The sequence below is a fragment of the Lampris incognitus genome, chromosome 5 (assembly GCF_029633865.1).
Source record: "Lampris incognitus isolate fLamInc1 chromosome 5, fLamInc1.hap2, whole genome shotgun sequence".
NCBI classification, from domain to species: domain Eukaryota; kingdom Metazoa; phylum Chordata; class Actinopteri; order Lampriformes; family Lampridae; genus Lampris; species Lampris incognitus.
Window position 1 is genome coordinate 11,272,235 of NC_079215.1, and position 27,723 is coordinate 11,299,957.

A 27,723-nucleotide genomic window follows, 5' to 3' on the forward strand; every position below is an offset into this window, starting at 1 on the left:
AACAACTCTCCACATTTTCATTCAACGCGCTGAAATTCAATGCGTGTCTCCTCCTTTTAGTATTCCACTTGTGTTGATGTGTGACGACTGAGGGCTCATGTTCATGGAAGTCGTGCCCTTGGCAATGTCAATCAAACCTATGTAAAAAGGGCTAGTGGTAGAGAGCCCAGAAAACATGGGACAAGACCCCATGTTTAATTGCTCCATTAATAATAAATCCCATGTCTAATTATGAAATGGTCAAAAGAAAAAGGATCCGCCAGACTGCCACTCGTTTCTAATGAGGGCATTACCATTTCTAGTCACTCTCTCTTACTGTCCTATCGGTTAAAGCATCTGCATTTGACACGGTCCTTGAAGCTTGCAAAAGCGTTAATATTGGAGCTATTCTGTTGTTTTTACACACTGTCCCCGTTTTTAAGAGGTGGTTTGATGCAGAGGTGGAAATTTTCACGTGTGTGTGCATTACACCGTGAGTTTGTGTAGAGTGACATCAACACATTTCGATATGACATCATGTTTGGATGGCTGGATTGAACTAACACCACCAGTAGATGTGGTTGTGGATGGCAGGGCCCAGTATCAAGGGACTACTGAATTATCCCTACCGATTCTAAGGATGTCAAACAACTTTTGTCATTTTAACTCCACGGCCGTTCCCATTTGTCAGTATTATTACCATTAGGTCTGTGCAGAGTTGCAAGATTGGCAGGTTTCCTGTGGGTTTGGGCTATTTTGAAAGTGAGTGTGAGAGAGAGCTTTTGATTCTCTAAGACTTTTGCTTTATTCAGTATGTATTTGCTTAAATAATTTACCCAAAAGAGGACTTTTACAGGACTTTTTCCCTCTGATTTTTTAAATAATGTTACGCAGACCCAAAAATTGCAAGTGAACTTAATGTCTTTCTGCAAGTACTGTTCCAGTTAGTTTTCACTGAATAGACTAGATGTACTTGTGAACTGAAATTTAATGGGTTTTAATGGGAGTTTTTGCCTCGATTTGATTAGACATAATATTTAGGCAACTTATACGACTCAGTCTTCTAGATGTGTAGCATTACCACCTCTAATTACCTCAAAGAAGCTGCTGTAAGGTCTTACCTGAGACCCTATGGCTACACCTGCTTGTCCTCCAGTCTGCTCTACTGATAAGCAACTTGATAGCGGTGATTCCTGCAGTGGTGGGCTGTCAGGGCCTTCTCTGCTGGGCCTGTCGAAATCAAAATCATATTTTTTTTCATAGTTAAATTGAAGTATGCCCAGAATGTGTCTGAATTCAATTAATTGTTTTATCGTGGGGCTGAACAGGGATTTCCTGCGTCATCTAAACGCATCACAGCTCCTTGGACCAGCATTCGTTTGTATTGCTAGCCTTTCCCCTTTTCTTTTTTTTTTTAATAATAAACTTTAATTTACACAGTTGAACTTACAAAATGTTCACCATTTCAACAAGGCAGTGCATGTGTCTTTGTCTGCGTCTAAGTTGTCTTTGTTTGATGGCTGGGAGAGCTGGTGCTGGATCGGCTGGGAGAGCTTGGTCTGCTGCGGCCTATGGACCCAGGGACCACGGCCCTGCCCCGGAGCTTTGCCCGAAGAGGAAGCACCGAGGGCAGTATACAGGATGCGGAAGCGGGGCAGGCTAAGCTAACTGCTAGCCCATGCAGACTGGCAGTTCCGATAATACCAAAGTCAGTCTGGTGGCGGCCTCACTTGGCGTTGACTTGTGTTTTTGGTGTCGTTGTGTGGAGTGTGGGGAGGTGTTGTCGATGGTGTCTGGCTGTGAGAGCTGGTGTTGGATCGGCTGAGAGAGCCTGGTCTGCTGCGTCCGGTGGGCCCAAGGACCACGACCCTGCCCGGAGCTGTGCCCAAAGAGGAAGTACCGCGGGCGGTATACAGGACGTGGAAGCGGTGCAGGCTAAGCTAACTGCTAGCCCATGCAGACAGCAGTTCTGACAGTCATCCTGGCTGGCATTCGCTCTCTTGGACAGTGAAAAGTTTTTTTTTGGATGTGTTTTTGTAGTTTTTTTTTGTAGTTTGGATGTGTGTTTTTGCCTTTGTGTTGCACTGCTGTGGGCTGGGGTAAATGATATTTCGTTTCATTTCATGTAGACAAGTGCATGAAATGACAAATGTTCCTGATCAAAAATAATTTGCTTTATCACCACCATGTTTGTTTAACTGATGGATAGAACTGTTTAACTGGGGATAGTGAATCAGGAAGTGCGGAGGATTCGTAAGGAGGAAGTGAGGGCAGCGATGAAGAGGATGAGGAGTAGAAAGGCGGTTGGTCCAGATGACATACCTGTGGAGGCATGGAGGTGTTTAGGAGAGATGGCAGTGGAGTAGATTGTTTAACACAATCTTGGAAAGTGAGAGGATGCCTGACGAGGGGAGAAGAAGCATACTGGTACCGATTTTTAAGAACAAAGGTGACGTGCAGAGCTGTAGCAACTACAGAGGTAAAGCCACTGTAAAACCTGAGATCCCGTAGCTCCCCCTCCTTCAATCTGCTCTGTTTGGCTATTTGATCGAGGTGTTTCCTACCAATTTTATGCGTTCATGTTGAAGACACAGCAATAGCCAAATTTTAAGGCCGTCTTAAACACATCTCAAAAACTTCCGCTATTATATATGTTTCAACCAACTCATGAGCTTTCAGTTAGCCGTAATCACTACACCATGAGACCTCACCTGTGACTATATATCTCCACTTGCCATTCTGCTGTCACTGGCACCAGGACTTTCCTGTTAAATTGATGCATGACGTTCACAAATAAAATAATTGGGTTTGCTATGGCTACTTTTCATATGAATTCTGTTCCTCTTAAAAATTACCCGTACAGTGACTGATTGTTCCCTTCAATTCGTGTGCGATTGTGGGATGGCCTGGGGAGGGGGGATTTAACTTTAAAGCGGCAGTAGGCAACTTTTTCATTTAACTTATCATGTAGTACATGTCGATTGCACAGTATAATGGCTATAGAACAGGAATAGGCAACATGATCCAGAAAGGGCTAGTGGGGGTGCAGGTCTTTGTTTCAACCAAGCAGTTATACACGTGAGTCTACAAGTCAAGGTCCTTAGCAAAGACTATTGGTTGGCTAATAGAATTAGGTGTGTAACTGCCTGGTTGGAACAAAGACATGTACCCACACCGGCCCTTTCAAGATCATATTGCCCATCCCTGCTATAGAATGACACCACAATGTCGATCACACGGGAAAATGAAGGCTCTGTTTACAGCACAAAGGAAGTAAGTCAACCATTGTGCAAGCAAAGGGGAGGAGCAGGCAATGGGCTGATGTGTCTGACTATGGCGAGCAACAGGCTGCTGTGGCCGATGTGGCTGACAATGGCGAGCAACAGGCTGATGTGGCTGACAATGGGGAGCGACAGGCTGCTGTGGCTGATGATGGTGAGGGGAGAAGCAGGCGGCGGATGCTCCCCAAGGATAATTTAGCAGGGGAGGTGGTGGCTGAACCTGTAGTCAGGACAGTGCAGAGGGAGGACGACATGGGGAGGTTGGAGCATTTTGCAGTACAGGAGGCTGACATACTGCAGGTCAAACTGGACAGTGCAAAGGAGCACTACAAAGAAGCAGGTGACAAAGCTTGCTGGTTGCCACGGTAACGTGACTGACATGGAGTGTAAATCTGAAGCTGAATCTGATAGTGCTTCTGTAGTGGACAGTATTTTTCAGAATGTAAACTTATATTCATTAGAGGAGATTAATAGTTTTCTGATTGACACATTTGGTGAATTGGGTAATGTGAAAGATTACTTTCCTGATGTTGAGAAATTTATTCGGTCAGTTACTGCACTGCAAAAAGTTGTTGGGTTAGATTTGCTGGATCTCAAAGAATGTTATTTTAAGAAGCATGCTGCTGGTCTAAGGATAAATGTAAAAGTGCTTAAGGCTAAAATGGTAAAGAAAATGAAGCTATTTAAACGTACCATGATCATACAACATTGGTTATTTCATCTGTGCCGTCTTTTTCTGTCTGGCTTCTTACTGGTCTGTCTCTCTTCTCTTCATATACAGGGTTTAAGGGTGGCTTCATTAAATATGAATGGGGGTAGAGATGCACAGAAAAGAGCTTTAATAACAGAAGTAATCAAGCAGGAAAGACTAAATGTAGCTTTTCTACAAGAGATGCACAGTGACAGCACAAATGAAATAGACGGGGGCTTACGTTGAGCAGGGCAGCATGTCCTTAGCCGCGAGACAAATTTTAGTGCAGGAGTTGCCATTTTATCTTCTTCTACCTAAAATGCAAACATTATATCCAGCAGAGATTGTGAGGGTAGAGTCCTTATGGTGAAAGCTGAAATAGACGAGTTCAAGTTTAGTTTTATTAATGTTTATGCACCAAACCAAGGATCTGAGCATGAAGGGCTTTTTAAAATGTTGAAATAAAAATAAAGTGGCATTGAGCCAGCAAGGTTTATTGTATTGGGTGGAGACGGGAATTGTTGCACCAGCTTTACTTTAGCTAGGACTGGAGAGGAGCTAAACCTTCAGTTATCCTGTCTTGTCCCATGTCTTAAAGAAAACTAAATTGGTTGATGTGTAGAGGATGAAACACCCTTCAGTTAGACAGTACACTTGGATCAAAATTAGATGGTAGTTAGTGCAGCTAGATTAGACAGGTTTTACGTATCTAGTTCTGTTACTGCTCGAGTTGTCAATTGTCAGATCCATCCTGTCGCTTTTACAGACCATCATTTAGCTTTAATGGAAGTGATTTTATCTCCCACTAGAAAACCTTTTCTTTTTTTTTTTGGAATTTTAATGCTAAATTATCACATGATCTTAATTTTTGTGAAAATTTTAACTTGTTTTGGATTATTGGAGATCTAAGAAAGACAATTTTCTTTCTCTTACTCCGTGGTGGGAGGTAGGAAAGGCCCGAATTAGGGTGTTTTGCCAACAATACACATACAATTCCACAGCTAATATTAAGAGAGCTGTACAGGAGTTAGAAAAAGAGATGAGAGACCTGGAAGATGTCTCTGTCCACAAAATAATGATCTCTTACACTGTAAAAGACAATAGCTGAACTCCTTCCTGCAAGAGAGAGCTAAAGGAGCTTTAGTCCTGGCATGCTTCACCACACTCCAGGACATGGATGCACCAACCACTTTCTTCTTTAGAGAAGGCAGTGGTTAAAAAACAAATATAAATAAATAAAAACCAAAAAAAAACGAACAAAAACAAATGGTGTGTCTTCGTCTCCCTGATGGAAACCACAGATTTAGCTGAGATGAGGAAACATGCAGTGGACTTCTACACAGACTTGTTCAGGGCAGACAGCTGTGATGTGGACTCTGCTGCAGAGCTTCTGCAGGGCCTTTCTCAGCTGAGTCCAGAGGAACAGGATACATTGAGCTTGGATATGACTTTGGATGAACTGACTGCTGCTGTGTCTCAGATGGCATCGGGCAAGGCTCCAGGAATAGATGGCGTACCATCCATCAATCCATTATCTTAACCGCTTATCCTGCTCTCAGGGTCGCGGGGATGCTGGAGCCTATCCCAGCAGTCATTGGGCGGCAGGCGAGGAGACACCCCGCACAGGCCATCATAGGGCAAGACACACACTGTTGCTCCATCTGACTTTTTTTAAATGCGTCTGAAGTGTTGGGACAGGATCTTCTGGATACTTTTAAAGAGTGTTTTAAGAAAGGGACACTTCCACTTTCCTGTAGGTGTGCAGTTCTCGCTCCCCTGCCTAAGAAGGGAGATTTAGCCATTTAAAAAAACTGGAGACCAGTAGCTCTTTTATGTACAAACTACAAAATTCTCTCCAAAGTTTTATCAAACAGACTGAACTGTTGATTGGTGCAGATCAATCTTGTTGTGTTCCACACAAATCTATGCTAGATGATTTATTTTTAATGAGAGATGTGTTTGATATATGTAAATTATATAATATAAATGTTGGTACTTGACCAAGAGAGGCTTTTGACTGTGTAGATCATGGTTTTCTTTTTTCTACCTTGCAGGCCTTTGGTTTTAGAGAGGGGTTTCTGTCCTGGATAAAGCTGTTGTATAGTGGAGATTGTTGTGTAGGAAAGGTGGTGGTGGTGGGGGGGGGGTAAGTTGTCCTGTGCCAGTTAGGAGAGGGATCAGGCAGGGCTGCCCCATCTCAGGCCAGTTTTAAAGCATTGCCATTGAGCCTCTGCTGTGTAGGTTGAGGAGCAGGCTGAGGGGTCTCTCCCTCTTTCTCTGCCAGAGCTAGCTCAACACCCTTCTGTTGTTGTATCAGCATATGCTGATGATGTTAATGTGTTTATCCGGGGAAAGGGAGATGTCCAGGAATTAAAAGAAAGCCTGGTCCTATAGGAAAAGGCTTTTTCAGCCAAAATTAAATGGGGGAAAAAGTGAGGCTTGTTTGGTGGGGCACTGGGGCTTGGGGAGCACTCCTGGTCTTCCTGGGAACCTTAAGTGTGGAAATAGAGGTATTAAAGTCCTAGGAGTATATTTAGGAAGTGATGACTTTCAGAGGCAGAACAGGGAGGGAGTGCTGGAGAAGGTGGAAGCCACGTTGTCTAAATGAAAATGGTTGCTACCCCTGCTGTCCTACAGGGGAAGTGCTCTGATAGTTAATAACCTGGTCACCTCATCTCTATGGCACAGACTCATTGTTTTAGTACCACCGCCAGGCCTTGTGGAAGAGATGCAGAAGCTCCTGGTTAATTTTTTTCTGGTCTGGTAGGAACTGGCTGAGCACACTGGCCCTGTAGCTTCCTATGGCAGAGGGAGGGCAAGGACTTATGTATGGCATTCTATCCAGAACTGCGGCCTTTGAACTACAGATGGCACAGAGGCTGCTATAAGGTTACGGTTACTGCTGGTTGGCTCCTGCTCAGCTGCTTCTGAGGAAAGCTGGCTGGGTTGGGTTGGATAAACAGCTTTTTCTGGTGAGACCATCTTAAGCTGACCTGACTGAACTTACACCTTTTTACAACTCAGTGGTTGAAGCCTGGCAGATGCTGAAGGTCACACAAACTCCTGACCCTAGACCAGGAATGTGGCTTTTTGAGGAGCCACTGTTTTATAATGACTGGCTTGTGAATACAGTAAGGACTAAGTTTGTTGAGGCTGGCATTACTAAACTGGGCCGTCTTAGAAAAATGTCAATGGAAACACTTAGTGGCATCATCGTCAGGTCCTCCAGAGTGCTGAGGAGGGTTGTGGAGGAAGTCTGGTAGTCCTTGTTGGGGCCACTGAGAGTGTTTGCCAAAAATTGTGCTCTAGCTGACCGATGGAATGATGACAATGAGGACGTTTTTCCCTCCCTGATCAGTGGTCCTGCTGTTGAGGAGTAGTGAGGGGAGAGTGGACTGCTTCTTTCCCTGAATACACCAGTGCTGGGTAGTTTCAGCTCTTGTGGGAAGAAGCAGTTTTATTACAGCTGTGTGCAGGTACACAAACTTTGCTCTCTGGCTAAAGTCAAGGAGTCGAGGTGGACTGAGGTTTTTTGTTTTTTTTAAGCTTACCAGTTTATGTTGACATGATGGGGAAGGAGGATTTTTATAATGTGATGTAAATAAAAGTTGGTTTTTAATTTTAAAAGTCAAAAGTCTCTCTCTCTCTCTCGCTCTGCACATTGTTAGTTTCAAACATTGTTGGTTTCAAATAAATGTTTCAAAAATATCCCTACCAATGCTGAAACTAAACATAACACACTTGTACTGTGCCCTCCTATTGATTTGTATGACTTCATGTAAGACAGATACACTTAAATGTTATAAAAACCAACTGTTACAAGGATCTAGTCTGCTCCTTGTTGGTTATAATCTCTTGAGCATGCTACTTATTTGTTTGTGTACCAGGATTGACATTCTTTTAACAGACTAATGCATAGGACCACGGTAGCTATGGGTGTACTGTGTACTGCCAAGTTGGCCACGGGCTACTCTTTAAACAGTAACGTTACATAAAGTTCCAACCCAGTTGTCTACACAACCGAACGGTTTAAATGCAAGAGTTACATGGGAGTGTTACGTCAGTATATGGCCAAGATTCATCAGGGCTTGTTCGTTTTCGCTATCATTGGTTGGCAGTTGGTGCACTTCCTCCTCCAAACAAAAGGTGCAAAGAGGCACAGACCAAAGAAGCCATTTCACCAGTTGTCATCATGGCACCAAAAAGAAAATTCTAACCTGATGAGAGCCATATGCAGAGCCAGATTAAATGGATAGATTACACTAGGCAGTCTGTATTTTTCGGCCCCCCTACATGCACATATTTGGTGAACAAACAAAATGACTTTTAACTGCCACATGATTATTATGCTCATTAATTTAGTTATCTATTTTATCTATTCATATTTCAGTATTCATATGCAATTTGTTAGTCATTTATCTATAGTGGAAAGTATAGCTGTATATTATTTATTTAACTGTAATATGTGTCTTTACTTATCTGCTGCCGAGTCTTTGGGTGTGGAGGGTCTTGCAGTCGGTAATTGAGGCTGGCTTGTGGGCTTTGAAACTGCAGGGCCCGGGAGAAACTTGTGTAAAGCCGTTCTCTGTCTTTTTTTTTTCTTCCTCTTCCTTTTTTTTTTTTTACATTTTGCTGCACCCGAAAGCATACCGAAAAGTTGCTAGCCTATATGTCGGTGCTGGTGTGAGTATGAACTCCACTGAACAGGAAGTACTTTTTCCTGCACATTGGCACTAGTGTTGTGTATATTTAAAATAAATGAATAAATGAATATAAACATTGAAATATAGGTGTAGATTGGATTTTATATTTTTAAAATATTTAAAAAAAATGTATGTTAAACATTATTTATTACATTAATAGATAACATTTAATTATTAATACTTAATGTGGGCATTTGATGCTTTTTACCCCTCTGTCTGGGCCCCCTAGTGGTAATGTGGCCCTAGACATGTGCCTCTAGAATGCCTGTGCATAGATCCGGCCCCGGCCCATATGTTGCCTGTTTTAGGTTACATTAAAAAGAGAACCGGCGGTAAGATTCGTAAAAATATGCTTTCATACATAAAACATCATTAGTACTGTTATTTACTCTTGTTCACCCTGCTGATTCATGACTGCACAGCATCATCCACCTCCAGCCTCATTATAAAGTTTGCTGATGATACCACAGTGGTATGTCTCATCAACAACAACGATGAATCATCATACAGAGCGGAGGTGGATCAACTGGCGGCGAGGTGCAAAAACAACAACCTCTCCCTACGTATAGGAAAAACTAAGGAGGTCATTATTGACTTTAGAAAGACCAGTACCCACCATACCCCTCTGACCACCAACGGTATGGACGTGGAGAGAGTCAGCAGTGTTAAGTTCCTGGGAGTTCATATCACAGAGGACCTCTGCTGGTCCTCACATGTCACTGTGCTCTCCAAGAAGGCCCAGCAGCGTCTTCTGAAGAAGGCGAGTCTCCCCCCACCCATCCTCATCACATTCTACAGAGGCGCCATAGAGAGCATCCTGACCAGCTATATCACTGTCTGGCATGGGAACTGCAAGGCCTCTGACTGCAAATCCCTGCAGCGGACAGTGAAGACAGCTGGAAAGATCATAGGGATCTGCTCTCCCATCCATCCAGGCCATCTATGATGCATGGTGCACCCGGAAGGCTCTTGGCATAATGAAGGACCCCACCCTTCCCTTCCCACATCCACTTCACCCTCCTACCCTCTGGCAGGAGGAACCGGATCATCCGTGCTGCCTCCACCAGACTATGCAACAGTTTCGTTCCTCAGGCTGTGAGGTTCCTCAACAGCCTGAACACTTAGACCTTCCACAAAAGGACTTTCCCACCTTCTTACTCACGGTCCGTATCAGGTGTGCTTGTGATGTTTAGGTCTGTGAAGTAATTCTTGTTTTTAATGCACTTTTTGTTTTTAATATTTATTGTGTGGTATTTGTTTTTGTGTGGCACTGAGGTCCTTGTGAAACATAATTTCGTTCCCTTGTATGTATGAGACATGCATATAAGGCATATAAGAAATAAAAGCAGTCTAAGTCTAGTTAACACCAAGATGGCCTCACTCGCTTTCACTTCGGAAGCGCTAATACCGTTAGCTAGGTAACATTAGTAGCTTGGTTGCAATGACAGCACAGCTAGGCTTCACCTGACCCCGGTTAGGAAGAGCGGGTGTAGAAAACGATGCATAGATGAAACATAGCCTCACTGTTGAAGGGGCTGGTCAGAGTCAGAAATGTGGATATACCCCTGTCAAATATAGTCTATCCATAGGTTTCTGGTGTTGTTGGAAGGTGAATGTGGTGCCACCTTCTGACCACATTGGATATTTTTAGGAAATAAAATGTGAGAGCAGAGACATTTTCTCAGTGAAAACAATCCATTTTGATGTTTTTTTTTTCTATTTTGTATTGATTTATCTCTGCTAGATTTTAGCTCTATCAGAGTTAGTGTTACTTAAGCCTGTTAACTTAATGTTACTACCCCAAGAGGGCCTAGACGCCATTCTGAGTGTGTTTTTGTACGTGTTTCTGTTACAAAATCGTTGATTGTTGTCACTATATCAAAATCAATCCTGATAATATGTAGCTGGTCAAAACCGCGAGAGTTCAAGATTTCGTTCAAGCCTTGTATTGCATGTCCATATATAGGTCAAATGTGCATAACACACTGCTGTCCAGGACACATGCATGATGGGACCTCCAAGTTAACCACTACTACTACTACTTTTGACTTCTCCCGTTAAGAGGTTGCCACAGTGGATCATCCGTTTCCATCTCTTCCTGTCCTCTGCATCTTCCTCTGTCACACCAGCCACCTGCATGTCCTCTCTCACCATATCTATAAACCTCCTCTTTGGCCTTCTTCTTTTCCTCTTCCCTGGCAGCCCCATATTCAGCATCCTTCTCCCAATATACCCAGCATCTCTCCTCCACACATGTCCAAACCATCTCAATCTTGCCTCTCTTGCTTTGTCTCCAAGCTGTCCAACCTGAGCGGTCCCTCTAATATACTCGTTCCTAATCCTGTCCTTCTTCTTCACTCCCAACGAAAATCTTAGCATCTTCAACTCTGCCACCTCCAGCTCCACCTCCTGTCTTTTCATCAGTGCCACTGTATCCAAACCATATAACATAGCTGGTCTCACAACCATCTTGTAAACCTTCCCTTTTACTCTTGCTGGTACCCTTCTGTGTCAAATCACTCCTGACACTCTTCTCCACCCACTCCACCCTGCCTGCACTCTCTTCTTCACCTCTCTTCTGCACTCCCCATTACTTTGACCTGTTGACTCCAAGTATTTAAACTCATCCATCTTCATCACCTCTACTCCTTGCGTCCTCACCATTCCTCTGTCCTCCGTCTTGTTCATGCATAGGTATTCTGTCTTCCTCCTACTGACTTTCATTCCTCTTCTCTCCAGTGCATACCTCCACCTCTCCCGGCTCTCCTCAACCTGCACCCTACTCTCGCTACAGATCACAATGTCATCCGCGAACATCATAGTTCATGGAGACTCCTGTCTGATCTCATCTGTCCATCACCACTGCAAACAAGAAAGGGCTCAGAGCCGATCCTTGATGTAGTCCCACCTCCACCTTGAACCCATCTGTCATTCCTACCACACACCTCACCACCATCACACTTCCCTCATACATATCCTGCACCACTCCTACATACTTCTCTGCAACTCCCGACTTCCTCATACAATACCACACCTCCTCTCTCGGCACTCTGTCATATGCTTTCTCTAAATCTACAAAGACACAATGCAACTCTTTCTGGCCTTATCTATACTTCTCAATCAAGATTCTCAAAGCAAACATCGCATCTGTGGTGCTCTTTCGTGGCATGAACCCATACTGCTGCTCGCTGATCATCACCTCTCCTCTTAACCTAGCTTCCACTACTCTTTCCCAAATCTTCATGCTGTGACTGATCAACTTTATACCTCTGTAGTTGTTACAGTTCTGCACATCGCCCTTGTTCTTGAAAATCGGTACCAGTATGCTTCTTCTCCTCTCCTCAGGCATCTTCTCACTTTCCAAGATTGTGTTAAACAATCTAGTTAAAAACCCCACTGCCATCTCCCCTAAACATCTCCGTGCCTCCACAGGTATGTCATCTGGACCAACCGCCTTTCCTCTCTTCATCTTCTTCATAGCTGCCCTCAGGATTATGCATTTTTCCAGTTTCTCATTTTCATTTTGAGGTCTATTTACAAACATTTGTGTGATGGTCAAAACACTTTATTCCACATTTACGAGGTCATGTGCGAAGCATCTATCTGGCCACTGGAAAAAACAAACTTATTTTTCTGATCTGATTGGCCACCTGGTTCCAGTTAGGTGTTCATACACAAACAGAACATATTAGTTGAACACATGGTGCTCAGTTTTTCTTCAAGATAATAAAACAATTATAAAGAGATCAATAAGAAATTAAAAATAATGGTGGAACATTCTTGAAAGTAATCTAAAACCAAACCTATAAGAAAAACACAACAACTTTCGAAATAAGAGCTCAAAAATAACCAAATGACATCTCTAAAATGCACCAGAAACCACCGAATCATATCTTCTTCTTTTTTTAAAATTTCACAGAATTTATGATTCAGGTGAAATGGTACAGATGGACTATTAAAAATGTTAAAACGATGACTGGAAGTCTTTGTTACCTAACATGTTATGTAACCGTGTGTGTGTGTGTGTGTGTGTGTGTGTGTAAAACGGATTTGTGGCAGATGCTCTGGTTTCTCGGCTGATGATGCTTTACATTCATGAAAACATTACAGATACCGGTTTGTTATCTTCTGTAGTGCAAACTGTTGGAAAGGCTGTCGTTATCCGGCTGTTCTCGTGAACCTCCAAGTTCATTGCCGGATTAGATTGCTAAAACCTAAGACACGCCATGATTATCAGCTCAAGAGTTAACACTATGAAATAAATTGCCAGATTCAAAGAGAAGCAAGGCCAAGACGAACAATTTAGAAAACCCAACTAGATTGCATCGGATTACATCAAAAAGCTAGTCCAAGGAGGCGTGTGCTGTAAGCCTCAAGACCCAGCAAATATAATTCATTATACATTTAATGCTTATCATCCATCCATTATCCGAACCGCTTATCCTGCTCTCAGGGTCGCGGGGATGCTGGAGCCTATCCCAGCAGTCACTTGGCGGCAGGAGGGGAGACACCCTGGACAGGCCGCCAGCCCATCACACAGGGCTGACACACACACACACACACACATTCATATAGGGGCAATTTAGTATGACCAGTTCACCTGACCTGCATCTCTTTGGACTGTGGGAGGAAACCGGAGCCCCCGGAGGAAACCCACACAGACACGGGGAGAACATGCAAACTCCACACAGAGGACCCCCCCCCCCCAAGGTTGGACTACCCCGGGGCTCGAACCCAGGACCTTCTTGCTGTGAGGCGACCGCGCGAACCACTGCGCCAACCGTGCCGCCCAATAATGATCAATCATTAATTAATTAATATGTGTTATTAAGCGTTGTGCCCGGCGCATGCTGTTTGCACGAAAAGCTGTGTTTAAAGTGCACTTTTTTAAGACGTCGCTAGGAGGTCAGCCAGTTGAATGCGACGATATAAAAATAAAATATAATTATCCGAGCGAATGATGCGACGACACGAAATGACTCATTACCTGCTCGCAAGGACAGTACGGCTTCACTCGGAGCAACACTGTTGACGTACACGTCAGTCATGTGATAACGTAATTACCCGAATATTTCCGTAACACAGGTTTTCATAGCCGTTCTAAATTATTTGACTTGTATGCAGCTCATAATCCGATTAATCTTGTACTTTATAATTTGCCAGAGTCTCTCGGTTCATTGCATACTTGATACCGTACTTTATTTATGACGACCGCAGTTTCCATTCGCCAATGCGGTATGAAAACATGAGCTACGATGACCTCAGAGGTTATACACGATGAGGTAAAACAAGACGTTGGAAACGCACACACGTGCCTGACACCACGGGGAGGGTTTCCTGCATTAGCTCAGTTTGTCCCCTGTGGAAATGCCTTGGCCCAGGAGCAAATGAACCTCTCCTTATATGTACCGTGCAGCTGCCAGGTCGTCGATGACGTCTACGTCGTCGTTTTCTCCACCCCAGTGTTGGGTGTCTTATCACACGAGGTCTTTGCAAAGTGTCGTCGGAGTCACGTAACCGGAGGGGAGCGCAATTTCACAGTCCGGTCAAACGTCCTTGCAAGTGATTTTACACTGAGATTTGAATAATAACCAAACTCTTTCTCGCTACATCTGCAAACAGCTTAATGAGATTGTGTCTATGACTAAAATGTGATTGTTGTGTGTGTTCAGATGCAGTTAATGAACGAGAGAGCGAGTGTACGCACCCGTTCGATGGTTCCCCATTCACAGCTTCAGTCCATATGTAGGCCGGCTGTGCTGCTGTTCAGAATGTACAGCACATACGGCGGGAAACCTCTCACCACTTTTGACACCGTCTCTAAACCTTCGCCGTTTCTTTAACTGATTCTCAACCAACCTCCAGAATGATGTAGTACAGGGTTCCCCAATTAGTTTTCCCCAGGGGCCAAATTATCTCATGCATGCCAAGCCAAGGGCCAAAACCTCCACGTTTTTTTTCCCCCATTGCGCCAGCAGAAGTTGTTTTATGTGCATATGTTGTTGCTGCAATTAGGATTATTATTGTTGTTATTGTTGTTATTATTGTTAGTAGTAGTTGTAGTGGTGGTAGTAGTAATAATTTAGGCTTGGGATTCTTAAAACCTGGGCAGCACAGTGGTTAGCGCAGTCGCCTCACAGCAAGAAGGTCCTGGGTTTGAGTCCCGGGGTAGTCTAACCTTGGGGGTCGTCCCAGGTCGTCCTCTGTGTGGAGTTTGCATGTTCTCGCCGTGTCTGCGTGGGTTTCCTCCAGGGGATCCGGTTTCCTCCCACAGTCCAAAGACATGTAGGTCAGGTGACTTGGCCATACTAAATTGTCCCTAGGTGTGTGTGTGTGTGTGTGTGTGTGTGTGTGTGTGTGTGTGTGTGTGTGTGTGAGTGATTGCCTGGCGGCCTGTCCAGGGTGTCTCCCCGCCTGCCGCCCAATGTCTGCTGGGATAGGCTCCAGCGTCCCTGAGAGCAGGATAAGTGGTTGGGATAATGGACGGATGGATGGATTCTTAAAACCTGTGTTGAGGTTCGCACAAGAAAAAATGCACTCTTGAAACAGAACAAGTCCAAAACTAACTATTTAATTATGGAACAAAAAAAAAAGAAGTCCAAAACCACCCATTTAATTATGGACAAATTGACAAAAATGGAAGGATATTCATTCACCAATCAGTGAGAGAAGTGAGAGCGACGGGATGAGGCAATCCTTCCGATGACAGGGCTGTATGCTGTCGTAGCAAGCCTGAGACACTGGCCAAGATGTGAATTGGAGCATCTGTTTATTTCCTGGACGATCGAGTTCATGAAGAAAATGATGACTCACATATGTGTACATGGAGGGGGAACTTGTGAGTAGGAGCATTGCAGTAGCTCTCATGTTTTTGAATCAGGCTTGGGGAACCACGCTGATCCAAAAGTCACTCACCCCAACGTCCGTGTGTTGTGCTTTGACCAAATCAGATGTTCTCATGTCCAAGACCTCCATCTGAAGAGTTGCCTCATCTGTGGAAGGTATCAGCCTTTTGGCCTCTGCAGTCCACTGGCCGTCAGCCAAAATGGAGAACAGCTGTCTCCGCAAGAGAAGGATCTCACCTGAGAGTTTAGGGGAGCTCTCAAGTCGTTTCTTGAAGTTTTCTGCCAGGCTCGTCACAAAATTGCTGGATCCTCCTGCATGTTGTTCTTCTCGCAATGCTCCCGCAGACGTGGAAAGTGCAACTTTCTCCCGTGATCGGAAAGCTTCAACCGCCTCGTACATGTCTGCAACAGTGTGGTTCTTGCAGATTAAGGTGATTTAGATGAGACATGACGTCACAAAAAAACAAAAACACAAATGCCATCACATTGTCACTTAAAAACCTCTGATATTCTTGGGCTTTTTGGCTTCACAGTCCGGATAAAAATGACACAAGCTCATCGCGCAGGTCGCACGCCCTCTCCAACACACGGCCTTTGCTCCGCCAGTGAACATCATGATGCAGCAAAAGATCCTTATGTTCCGCTGACAAATCCTCCAGCAGTGCTCTGAATGGGCGATGTTGCAGACTAGAACTCTCCCGAATAAAATGTACCAGTCTCGTCACAGTATCCATCGCCTCGTTCATTTCCCCACACAGTTTAGTGCACAGCACTGATTTGTGAATAATGCACTGACATGCTAAGAGCACTGGATTAACAGCGGCAAGCCTGCTTACCAAGCCCTTGTGTTGTCTGTCCCACCATTGACGGGAGCCCCATCGGTGACAACAGACACGACTTAGCTCACATCCAAGTCATTCTTCTCAAAGAACTGTGTTAATTCATTAAAGATGATTTCTCCAGTTGTGTGCGCCTAGGCAGAGGAAGCAAACAAAGTAGCTCTTCCCGATGATGGGAAGGTCTTCCCATCAAATGGGAAGTCGTTCCCATCAAAAAACCATGCAAACACGGCTAGCTGTTCCATATCAGTCTGGTAACAGGACCAGTCTATGGCTAGTGATATGGCTTCTGCTGTCTTCAAATCGGTGAGTAGATTGGAAAAACACTCCTCCGCTAAAAGTTCTACTCTTCTTGTTGCCGTGTTGGCCGACAACAGCATCTGCCTTATTAGCACCACAGTCATTTTCTTGTTTTTCTCATCAGGACTTAAAACTTCGCCAACCATATCAGCTGCACACATTTAATCAGCTCAGCATCAGTGAATGGCTTCTTAGCTTTAGCAGGGTTCCACGAAACATGCAGTAATGCAGCTGTTGCACTCTCTTGTCCTGATGTTGATTTGCAGATAGTAGAAACGGAGTGCTTGTATGATATCACATTTGCTATTTTTGTTTTCGGTGATCTGATTTTGTAGGGTAGTTGGCATTAAAACTAGCAGCATGCAAGTATTGCTTGAGCTTATCGGCTTTGCAGACTGCTACAGTCTGCATGCATATCAAGCATGTCGGTTTGGCATTGGCGTGGTCCGGTAAAATAAAACAAAACTGATCAGTCCAGTCAGATTTGAACTGACGGTTTTCCTGTTCGACTTTCCGCTTTTTTGCGCAGGCCATGTTCTTGGTTTAGGAGTTAAAATTAAATTGGGAAATACCAATTTCCCAATTTTATATACCAAATTATATAATATGATATAATATAATATATCTGTGAATGTTCTCATTCATCCAGGTCATGGTTATCCAAAGGAGTTGAATCAAGTGCAACTGGACTTGGTATATATCTGTGAAGACATTTCGCCTCTCATCCAAGAGGCTTCCTCAGTTCGTGCCTTCCTGACTAGACCAAGCTAGTCTGACTGGCTGGTGATGAGACTCAGATATTTATCCTCTTTGGAGTCGTTGTCAGAGCTATTGATATGCGTGGCTCTTTGTGATCCGATGTTTAGCAACGCCCGTCGTTATCAGAGGTATTGATATATCTTCTATATTATATGCCTATAATATAATATAATATGATTTCATATACCAAATTATATAATTTAAATTGGGAAATAGCAATTTCCCCGAGGCTTGGGGATGAATAAAGTATTCTTAGCTGGTGAGGGCCTCTGTCTAGTCAAGGATTGTAGAGAGCGTGGAGTACGTCTTACATCTACACACGCTCTACGGCATAGGTCAAGTGTACGGTGTGGGGTGAGGTCAAAATAAAGTAGAGCAGCATGCACTTTATTGCACATGTTGTGACAGGTGCGTTAGCGCCAATGGGTCGGCGCGGGCCAGACATTTGGCTCTCGCGGGCCGGACTTGGCCTGTGGCCCGCTTATTGGGGTTCAGGGATGTAGTTTTTATTCTCCCTCTCCTGACTTCCTGTATGCAGTTGTGAATGGCAGCCTATTTAAACCAAGATACTGTTGGATATTTGGGGTGTTAGAAATAGATTATCAAGACCAAGCAAGCATTCCTCTTTAGCTGATCTCTGCCCACTCATCTTTAAGGGTATCGGGGGGGGGGGTGACTGAACGTGGTAGTGTTGTAATAGGTAGTTAGAGTTAAGTTGTGTATCCTTGTTGCCTTTCTACTTTGAGCATATTTGTTTTGTTCTAACAAAATGAACCCATCTATATTGGCTGGCGTGTCAGGATCTTTGTGATAGTAATAATAATAATTATTATTAGAATAATAATCATTGTAATTAATGCAATTATTCTAGTTAATGCAACTATTAATTAATGCAAATAAAATTGAAAGAGTCTGGAGGCCTTTTCTTACCTGCTATGATAACCTAACCCAAATAACAGACGGGGATAGTTCATAACCTAATCATTTCTTGGCTGGAGCAGAACTGTAGCAGTCTAATTAAGAATTAGTTTAAAAGATAAAAATGTGTATTTTTTTAATTATCAATTAATTAAAAAAAATGTTCCCTTGTCTGTGTTATGTGAATGAGGTCGTTGTATAGTATCTGTCGTATATTTATTTGTACTTGATGTCATTTCGGCGGATGTTGGGGGGGTTGGGGGTTGGAGACATGTTAGGGAGCAGGGGCGGGGTGGGAATAACAATGGATTTATTTCATATGTTGATTCTGTGATTTGTAAAATGCAAAATCCAGTAAATATAAGTTTAAAAACAGAATAATGATTATAATAATAATAATTTTTATTTATATAGCCCTTTTTAAAGACACGGTTACAAAGTGCTTCACATATATAGGATAAAATATACACATGCAAACACAAATATACATACATACATCTATATATAAATATGCATGATACTTGGAGAAAAATTAGTGCACACGACTAAAATAAACAATACTCAAGGCAAACAGAGAGTGTTTATAAAAAGGCTTAACCTATAGAAATGGGGTTTCAACAGCTGCTTCAAACAAACCACAGATTCAGCAGATGTGATGGCGTGGGGAAAGAGGGCTGTTTCAAAGTTTAGGAGCTACAGCTGCAAAAGCACGGTCACCTCTGGATTTGAAATAGAAACGGGGAACAGATAAAAGGCCTTGATCAGATGACCGGAGGGGCGGACAGCTGGAAAAGGGGCTTAAAAACTCTGCTATACTGTGTGCAGGGGCCAGGCCGTGCATGTGATTAGTAAAATTTGAAATCAGTTCTGAGTTTTCCTGGAAGCCAACGATGAGAGGCAAGAATTGGGGTGATGGTGGGACGGACGACTAGTTTTAGTTCACAGCCTAGCCGCTGCGTTTCGCTCCTTGCTAGTGACACCATGTGACGAAGGCAAAATGGAGGTGGGGAGGGAGGTTGATCGTAATGCCCGTTTTGCCCCGGGAAAATGAGAAAGCATGGATTTTCCCCCTTAAAGCAGCCGTGTGATCCAGTCGTGCTTGTTTTTGCCGGTTGAATTTATCACCAGGGTGATCAGTTCCACCGTCCTATGGAAAAACCAACATGTTTTAAGATTCATTGTCAAACCTTCGGTGGCGCAGTGGTTAGCGCGGTCGCCTCACAGCAAGAAGGTCCTGGGTTGGAGCCCCGGGGTAGTCCAACCTTGGGGGTCGTCCTCTGTGTGGAGTTTGCATGTTCTCCCCGTGTCTGCGTGGGTTTCCTGTGGGTGATCCGGTTTCCTCCCACAGTCCTAAGACATGTAGGTCAGGTGAATTGCCCATACTAAATTGCCCCTAGGTATGAATGTGTGTGTGTGTGTGTGTGATGGCCCGGCGGCCTGTCCAGGGTGTCTCCCCGCCTGCCGCCCAATGACAGCTGGGATAGGCTCCAGCATCCCCGCGACCCTGAGAGCAGGATAAGCGATTCGGATAATGGATGGAGGTCTGACCTTCCACTAAATGCTGTATTCACGTTACAGGAATGAAGAAGTTTAGCCTGTGTGTGTGTGTGTGTGAGAGAGAGAGAGAGAGAGAGAGAGAGAGAGAGCGAGCGAGGGAGAGAGAGAGCCAAGACAAGCTAAGCACCTCTGACTGGTGTCAAGACCTCGGCTATCGCAGCCACCAGCACAGAGATTAACCTCTGGTGCGGTACGGGAGTGCACAGATACTCGGGGGAGTTCTCAACCTGAGTAAAAACGACCAGAAGTTTAAGATGGTGACAGGTCGCACGGCACGCTTTCAGTCACATCCAGTCATGTTTGCTCTTCCACAAGGCACCGCGTGAGCCTCGGCTGGCTGTATGATGTCACATCAATTTGCAGTTCCAAGGAAATGTCAGCCTAGTTGTCTTCCACCCGTATTCCTCAGCGATGCCTGCCAAACCCTGCGGTGCATGTGGAGTTTTAGAGCGGAGCGAATCACGTCATGTTAAATCACACTCTCGGCAGCTCTGATTGCGCCCCTTGGGGCTGCGCGCTATTAAATGAAACATTTATCATATTAAGGGTGATGTCAGTGATGGCGGAGAACACATCTGCTGTTATGTCTTTCTACTGGGGGGGACCACCAAGCTAAAACACGTGCGAGGGGAAACCGTTTTCGATAGCGTTGATAAGCGCCGAGCGAGGTGAAATGGGCGAGCACGGTGCTGTGCCTGCACACGGCGTGAGGGTGTTGGCCTCGGTACTTCCTGCTCCTCGAACGCACGGCAGAACTGCGACGGATCAGCCGTAATCAAACACACACACACACCTGCTGTTATTGGGAAAGGTCGTCTGGCGGAGATGGTGCATGGTCAAGGGCATCATAGCCCCTTAGGACTTACACAAGAAAAGAAAGACCAACTCGAGGGTAGGCTACCGCGGGGTGCTTTTAAGAGAAATGGAAGAGCCGGTTTGCAGCAGAATCATCTAAACAAGGACAACTGAGCTGTGTTTGGATAGAGGACAAACGTTTTGACTCGTGCTTCTGTGATGTCTCTGAGGCACAGACGAAGATCCATCCATCCATGTTAAACATTAGCTGTGCTCTGTATAGGGGCGTCCGGGTAGCGTGGCGATCTATTCCGTCGCCTGCCAACACGGGGATCGCCGGTTTGAATCCCCGTGTTACCTCCAGCTTGGTCGGGCATCCCTACAGACACAGTTGGCAGTGTCTGTGGGTGGGAAGCCGGATGTGGGTATGTGTCCTGGTCGCTGCACTAGCGCCTCCTCTGGTCGGTCAGGGCGCCTGTTCGGGGCGGAGGGGGAATAGCGTGGTCCTCCCACACGCTACGTCCCCCTGGCGAAACTCCTCACTGTCAGGTGAAAAGAAGCGGCCGGCGACTCCACATGTATCGGAGGAGGCATGTGGTAGTCTGCAGCCCTCCCCGGATCGGCAGAGGGGGTGGAGCAGCGACCGGGATGGGTCGGAAGAGTGGGGTAAATTGGCCGGATACAATTAGGGGGGGAAAAATGGGAGGGGGGGGGGGTTTAAAAAATATCTGTACTCTGAAATGTCCACGACAGCATGCTGAAGACCGTCTTTAACAAGTTTTCCATCTGTGGGGGGTAGCTGTTTATAGGCCTCCCAGAAGGAGGCCTATAAACAGCTACCCCTCATACCTTGCCTCATTTGGTACAGGGGTACCAAATGAGGCAAGGTTCTATCTTGTCTCGAGTTGTGTTTCCATCCAAATGAGTTACCAAACTCCATTCGATCCACTGAGTCCCTCTCCATCTTTAAGAAGAAGCTAAAGACCCAGCTCTTTCTCCAACCCCTCCACACCTGATGGTATTAAAAAAAAAAGAAGCTTCTATGCACCCTATGCATTGCCTTTGTGCACTACCTGTTGACACTTATGTCCTATCGCACTTGACTCTAGTTTTTTGGCACTTGCGTTGTCGCCTCCTGACTAGATCCTTGCTTGTGTTGTATTAACTCTCAGGTGTGCGTCGCGTCAGGTAAATGAAACTGTAGCCTTGTAAATGACGCACAAATTTTAAACGAATTTCCAAAAAGTTGCACGGTGGCGCAGTGGTTAGCGCGGTCGTCTCACAGCAAGAAGGGTCCGGGGTTTGAACCCTGGGGTGGTCCAGCCTTGGGGGTCGTCCCGGTTCGTCCTCTGTGTGGAGTTTGCATGTTCCCCCCGTGTCTGCGTGGGCTTCCTCCGGGGGCTCCGGTCTCCTCCCACAGTCCGAAGACATGTAGGTCAGGTGAATCGGCCATACTAAATTGTCCCTAGGTGTGAGTGTGTGTGTGTGTCTCAGCCCTGTGATGGCCTGGCGGCCTGTCCAGGGTGTCTCCCCACCTGCCACCTAATGACTGCTGGGATAGGCTCCAGCATCCCCGCGATCCTCAGGTTGGGATAAGTGGCTTGGATGATGGATGGATGGGCCGATTCTGAAACGTTGGCAAGAGAAAACGAGGATCGGTGTGTTTCCATCACCTACTGTTTCGTGACTATTCTGAAGAAGGCCCCACAATCAACAGGGTGGCAGCCAAACCTAATGGAAGGATGTACAGTCTGTAGGATTACTTCCTGTCGTGACCCGTTCAGGCAGTTCTGCGAATAACTGTTCAGAGGCAATTCACCAGCTAACTCCACGCGGCGCTTAATGTTATCACCTATTCAAAAAAACTGTTTCCATCCCCCTTTCTTGCATTTTCTGTTAAGTCGATATGCCGACTCTTTCAACTCGGCCAAGCGTATAAACTTTTTTTTTGTGGTATTTAGGCATTGTTTTTTTTTTTCCCTTTGAATTTCTGGCATATCCGTTCAGGTAAATTAAAATGCAGATAGACACAGGTGGACGGAAACCCACTTGATGTCTCACTCTGGTCCAGCACACACACACACACACACACACACGGACCCATACAAAGTACATACTGTCCCACACCCTTGGAGCTGTTGCATGTATCGTGTCTTGAATTTATGTCAGGACGTTGGCCGTTTAACTCGGCTTGGCACTGAGCCTAAATTATTCAGGTTTTTGATGAGGTGTCAGGAATTTAGCACCCGGGGAAAGTGTTGATTACAAAGTTAAATTGCACCGCTCGAGAGTAGTGAATCTCGCTCTGTGTCGGGCTAATGACGATTAATACAGTGTTGTGTAATTTGGACGTATCACAGTTTCCCCAGTCCCCGCTAATAGACGTCGGTGACTTTGAACGAGAGCTCCATATGGAGTAGGAGTCGCAGACCTCTCTCTCCACATTGCCAGCTGTTCTCGGCTCCCGCCTTCGTAGGATCCGGCTTCGTGAAATCGATAACTGCTGTTTATTCTCTTTACCCTGTTTACTCTCTCTTCTCCTCTGTATTCTGCCCTAACCTCTTCATTTGTCCTACTGATTCTGCTATTTGCTGTGCTCAGTATCGCCCGATTCTGTATCGCAGCAAGGTGAATCGGTTCATCTGGACACAGCGTTTAGTGGGAGAAACGTTTCATCGCTCACCCAAACGACGTCTTCAGTCTCAGCGGACCGGAGGGATCCCCCACCCTTATAAACAATACAGCGGCTTAACGACCGAAACCAACGATCGGTTTCATATGCAAATAGGTGTGGCCATTCACCAGAGTTTCACTGGCCATGTGTACTATTCACGGAGGATTGGGGAATGTTTGCAATCACAGCATTGTAAGATGGCGACAGATGTACTCTTAGACCCCCCTCGCTTCAGGGATGGTCGTTCCCTCTTCACATAGATGGCCTCCTTGACTCCCTGTTCAAACCAGCCTTCCTCCCAATCAAGGATGTGCACATGCTCATCCCTGAAAGAGTGGCCACTGGCCTGTAGATGGTGTAGACTGCAGAGTCCTGGCCTGACATGTTGGCTCTCCTGTGTTGTGCCGTCCTCTTGGCCAGCGTCTGTTTGGTTTCCCCGATGTACAAGTCACGGCAATCCTCCGGGCACGTAACAGTGTACACTATACTGCTCTGTTTGTACCGGGGGGGGGGGGGGGACCAGATCCTTGGGGTGGACCAATTTCTGGTGCAGCGTGTTTTGGGGTTTGAAAGCCACTGAGATGCGGTGTTCGGAAAATACGCATCTCAGCTTTTCTGACACTCCCGCCACACACGGACTCACCACTGGTTTACTCTAAGACAGCTGTCCAATTCAATTTACTGTCATTAAAAACAACGTGCAGGCATATGTTAAAAAGGAAATGAGGACTGCAGCTTCGCCGAACAGTGGAAGACATAGACAAACAGCAAACATAGTATAAGATATATATATACAGATGAAGACTAAAAGCTGAAGTAAAAAAAAAGAGCCCAAGTATTAACATATTTACAGACATTTAGTGGGTGGCCAGGTTCAGGTGGGTAACAGTTTGGGGAAAGAAGCTGTTTTTGAGCTTGGTAGTGTGGGCTCTGAGGCTCCTGTAGCACCTCCCAGAGCGCAGGGGGGAGAACAGTCCATGGTTGGGGTGGGTGGGATCTCTGCTGATGCTCAGACCCCTTCAAAGGCAGCGTTTGTGTCATTCTTCTCCTCTCTTCGGTTGGCTGGTGCACTGCTTGGGCGTCTTCCTGGATTTGACAAACGCCCAGTTAGGATCACCACACTTAACCAGGGCCTGTTTAATGTGGGATTTCTCCCCTTCCCCGGCCGCTGCGTCGGTGGGGACGTTGTCAGCTCGGTGGTTCAGCGTCCTGATGACTCCTAGTTTGTGCTCCAGTGGATGGTGAGAGTCAAACCTTAAGTACTGATCAGTATGTGTTGGTTTACGGTAAACATCAACAATCAAATGTCCCCCATCACCCACTGCAATTTCACAGTCTAGGAAGGCTAACCTGTCGTTTTTCCCCATCCGCCCTGGTGAACTTGATGTGGTTGTCCACACAGTTAATGTGGTCGGTGAAATGTGGTACGCCCTGAGATTTTAACCCAGGTGTCGTCCACAAATCTGAACCACTGGCTCAGTGGTGTCCCTGGATAGGACATCAGAGCCCTCTTTTCCACTTCCTCCATATACAAGTTGGCCTCTACAGGTGAGACTGGGGAACCCATAGCACACCCATGCTTCTGCCCATAGTACTGCCCCCTGTATGTGAAGTACGTGGACTGAAGACACAGCTTCAGGAGCAGACACGGTCAGTGTGAAAGGTGGTGCTGTTGCTAAGTGTGGGGTCGTCCTGTAATTTCATATGGACCACCTCCACTGCTTCATCAACAGGGGATGCACGTGAAGAAAGACATTTCATCCCCCTCCATAATGATGGCCCTCATCTTATCCACAAAATCCATAGTGTTCTGAATGTGATGTTCAGTACTGCCTACCAACGGGTTAAGAATAGATGCCAGAAACTTAAGAGAGGTTATAGGTCATTGAGTTAATCATACAAACAATAGGCCGTACTGGCACATCCTGTTCATGTATCTTAGGTAAACCATACAGACTGGGTGTAGCTTCCCCTGGGTATAACCTGTGGTACAACAGTTGGTCAATAGCATTGTCCTGTTCCCCAATCCTCTGTGAACAGTACACATGGCCATTGAAACTCTAGTTGGTCGGGGGATACCTGCAGTCAGTTGAGACCTACAGAGTCACTTAGGTGAGTGATGAAATGTTTCTCCCACTAAATGTTGGTCCAGATGAACTGATTCACCTTTCTGTGATTTCCTTACCTGGGTAGACTGCTAGTCACCAGTTAAGTTGGGCAAAACATCACCTGTAAAGGACAGCACAGACCTAAAACAAATATATGAAATGATGTACCGGACAGGCAGATCATGGAACTGAACACTCGTACGGATTTATGAGAGCCGCCGCTGCTTGCTCGCCTCGGTCAAACACCTTTGGTGACGAGGCGTTAATACGGCCCGCCAGCACGCACTTCTCCACCGCTGCTGAAGATGCAGAACATGAAGTGTTTGTACAGCAGCTGAAGAGAGAGGTCGCAGTGGACAGGGCCTTTCTATCACTTGTTGAAGTGCTTGACGCGTGCCCCAGTGACATATTTCCGAAAATGAAGCGTCTCCTACGGGCCCTCGTCACCCTACCCATAACAAGCTGTACTGCTGAAAGACTCTTTTCAGCTACAGGTCAGATGAAAACTGGCATCAGGGCGTCAGTGATGATATACCGATTCAACGCTTTGTCGCTGCTCTCCTCTGAAAGAGAACTAACCGGCTCATTGGACTATAATGAAATTATTTCAGTGTTCAACACCAAGCCCCGCTGTCTCCTGCTGTCATCATCAAAAGTGCGCTAATTTACAATTTTGGACTATAGTAGCATATTACCCGTTTCAATATTATTGTGTATTGGGTATAATTTTTGTTGGCTGTACAATTGGATTGATTGTGTGTGTGTGTGCATAAGGCTAGTTTATGTTTTGACTCACTTCACATATGTTTTATTGTCAAGTGATGGTAAAATAACAGGCCCACTGGCCGACAATACAACACTTTTATTGGGAAGCTGACTTGACTGAGTGTGTGTTTGACAACGGTTTTGTGCGTGCGTGTTGCATGTGTGTGGTTTATGTGGCCGCCAAGCCAGGCTATGTTCAAGTGACATCTTTAAACGTTACTGAGCATGTTGGTGCCGGTGTACCTCTATCCATAGAGAATGAGGAATGATGCTGTTGTGTGTGTCGGCTGTGTGTGTGTGTGTGTGTGTGTGTGTGTGTGTGTGTGTGTCGGCTGTTGTGTGTGTGAGAATATGTGGCCGCTGTGCCAGGCTATGTGACGCTGTTAATGTTCGTTTTGGTGCCTGTAACATGACCTCTGCTGATGTGTAAGCCTTGTGTGATTAAACTGTGTTGCATTGAGGCAAGTATAGTTATAATTGTCCACTTTGGTTAAAATATGTTTCGTAACCTATTAAGTATGACTGGTCTTGGACAGGCTAAGCCCGGCTGATTGTCTCTGTGCTCACCCACACTGTGATTTCTACCTACGCTGCAGGTTTATTGAAACACAAGCGCGCCTTAGCTGCTGCAAAAGTGCCGCATCTCTTTCGCTTAATCAGCATAAATAAACATAATCCCAGATTTCTCTTTGACGCTGTGGCTAAATTGACTAAAAAGCAGCCATCTATTAGCCGCTCGCCATTCACAGCCCACGAGTTTCTAGACTTTTTCTGAAAGAAGGCTGATGAGAACACAAACCAAATAAGTTCTTCAACTCCAGCTGCTCCTGCGGATCCTGTCTTGCCGGGTTCATGCCTGTGCAGCGAGTCACTGATGGTCCCCGTTATTGCAGGTTTTGATACTATCTCTCTTTATACTTTGACTGGGCTCGTGTCAGCTTCTAGACCAACTACTTGACCCTTTACCACCAAAACTTTTTAAAGACCTCTGGCCTTTCCTGGGACCTACGGTGCCAGACATTGTTAATTTATCTCACTACTGGCAGTGTGCCCAGCTTTTTTAAGACCGCTGTGGTCAAACCTCTACCTTAGAAACCACACCTCGATCCAGGGTCTCTTAATATATTGACCAGCCTCTAATCGTCTATTCGTTTCTAAAGTACTAGAGTTGTTTTTCAACAAATTTCGACCGATATAGAAGAAAACTATCTATATGAGCCAAAGAAAGTTGAATCAGTTCACCTGGACAAAATGCTTATTGAGAGAAATGTTTCATCACTCGTCTAAGTGAACATTCCCAGATCCTCTGTGGATAGTACACATGGCCATTGAAACTCTAGATAATGGTCATGCTTATTTGCATATCAAACTGATTGTTGGTTTCGGTCGTTATGCAACTTTATTGTTTATACGGGTGGGGATGCCTGCAGTCAGTTTAGAGTGAAGAGGTCACTTAGATGAGTGATGAAACGTTTCTCTCAGTAAATAAAATGTTGTGTCCAGATGAAC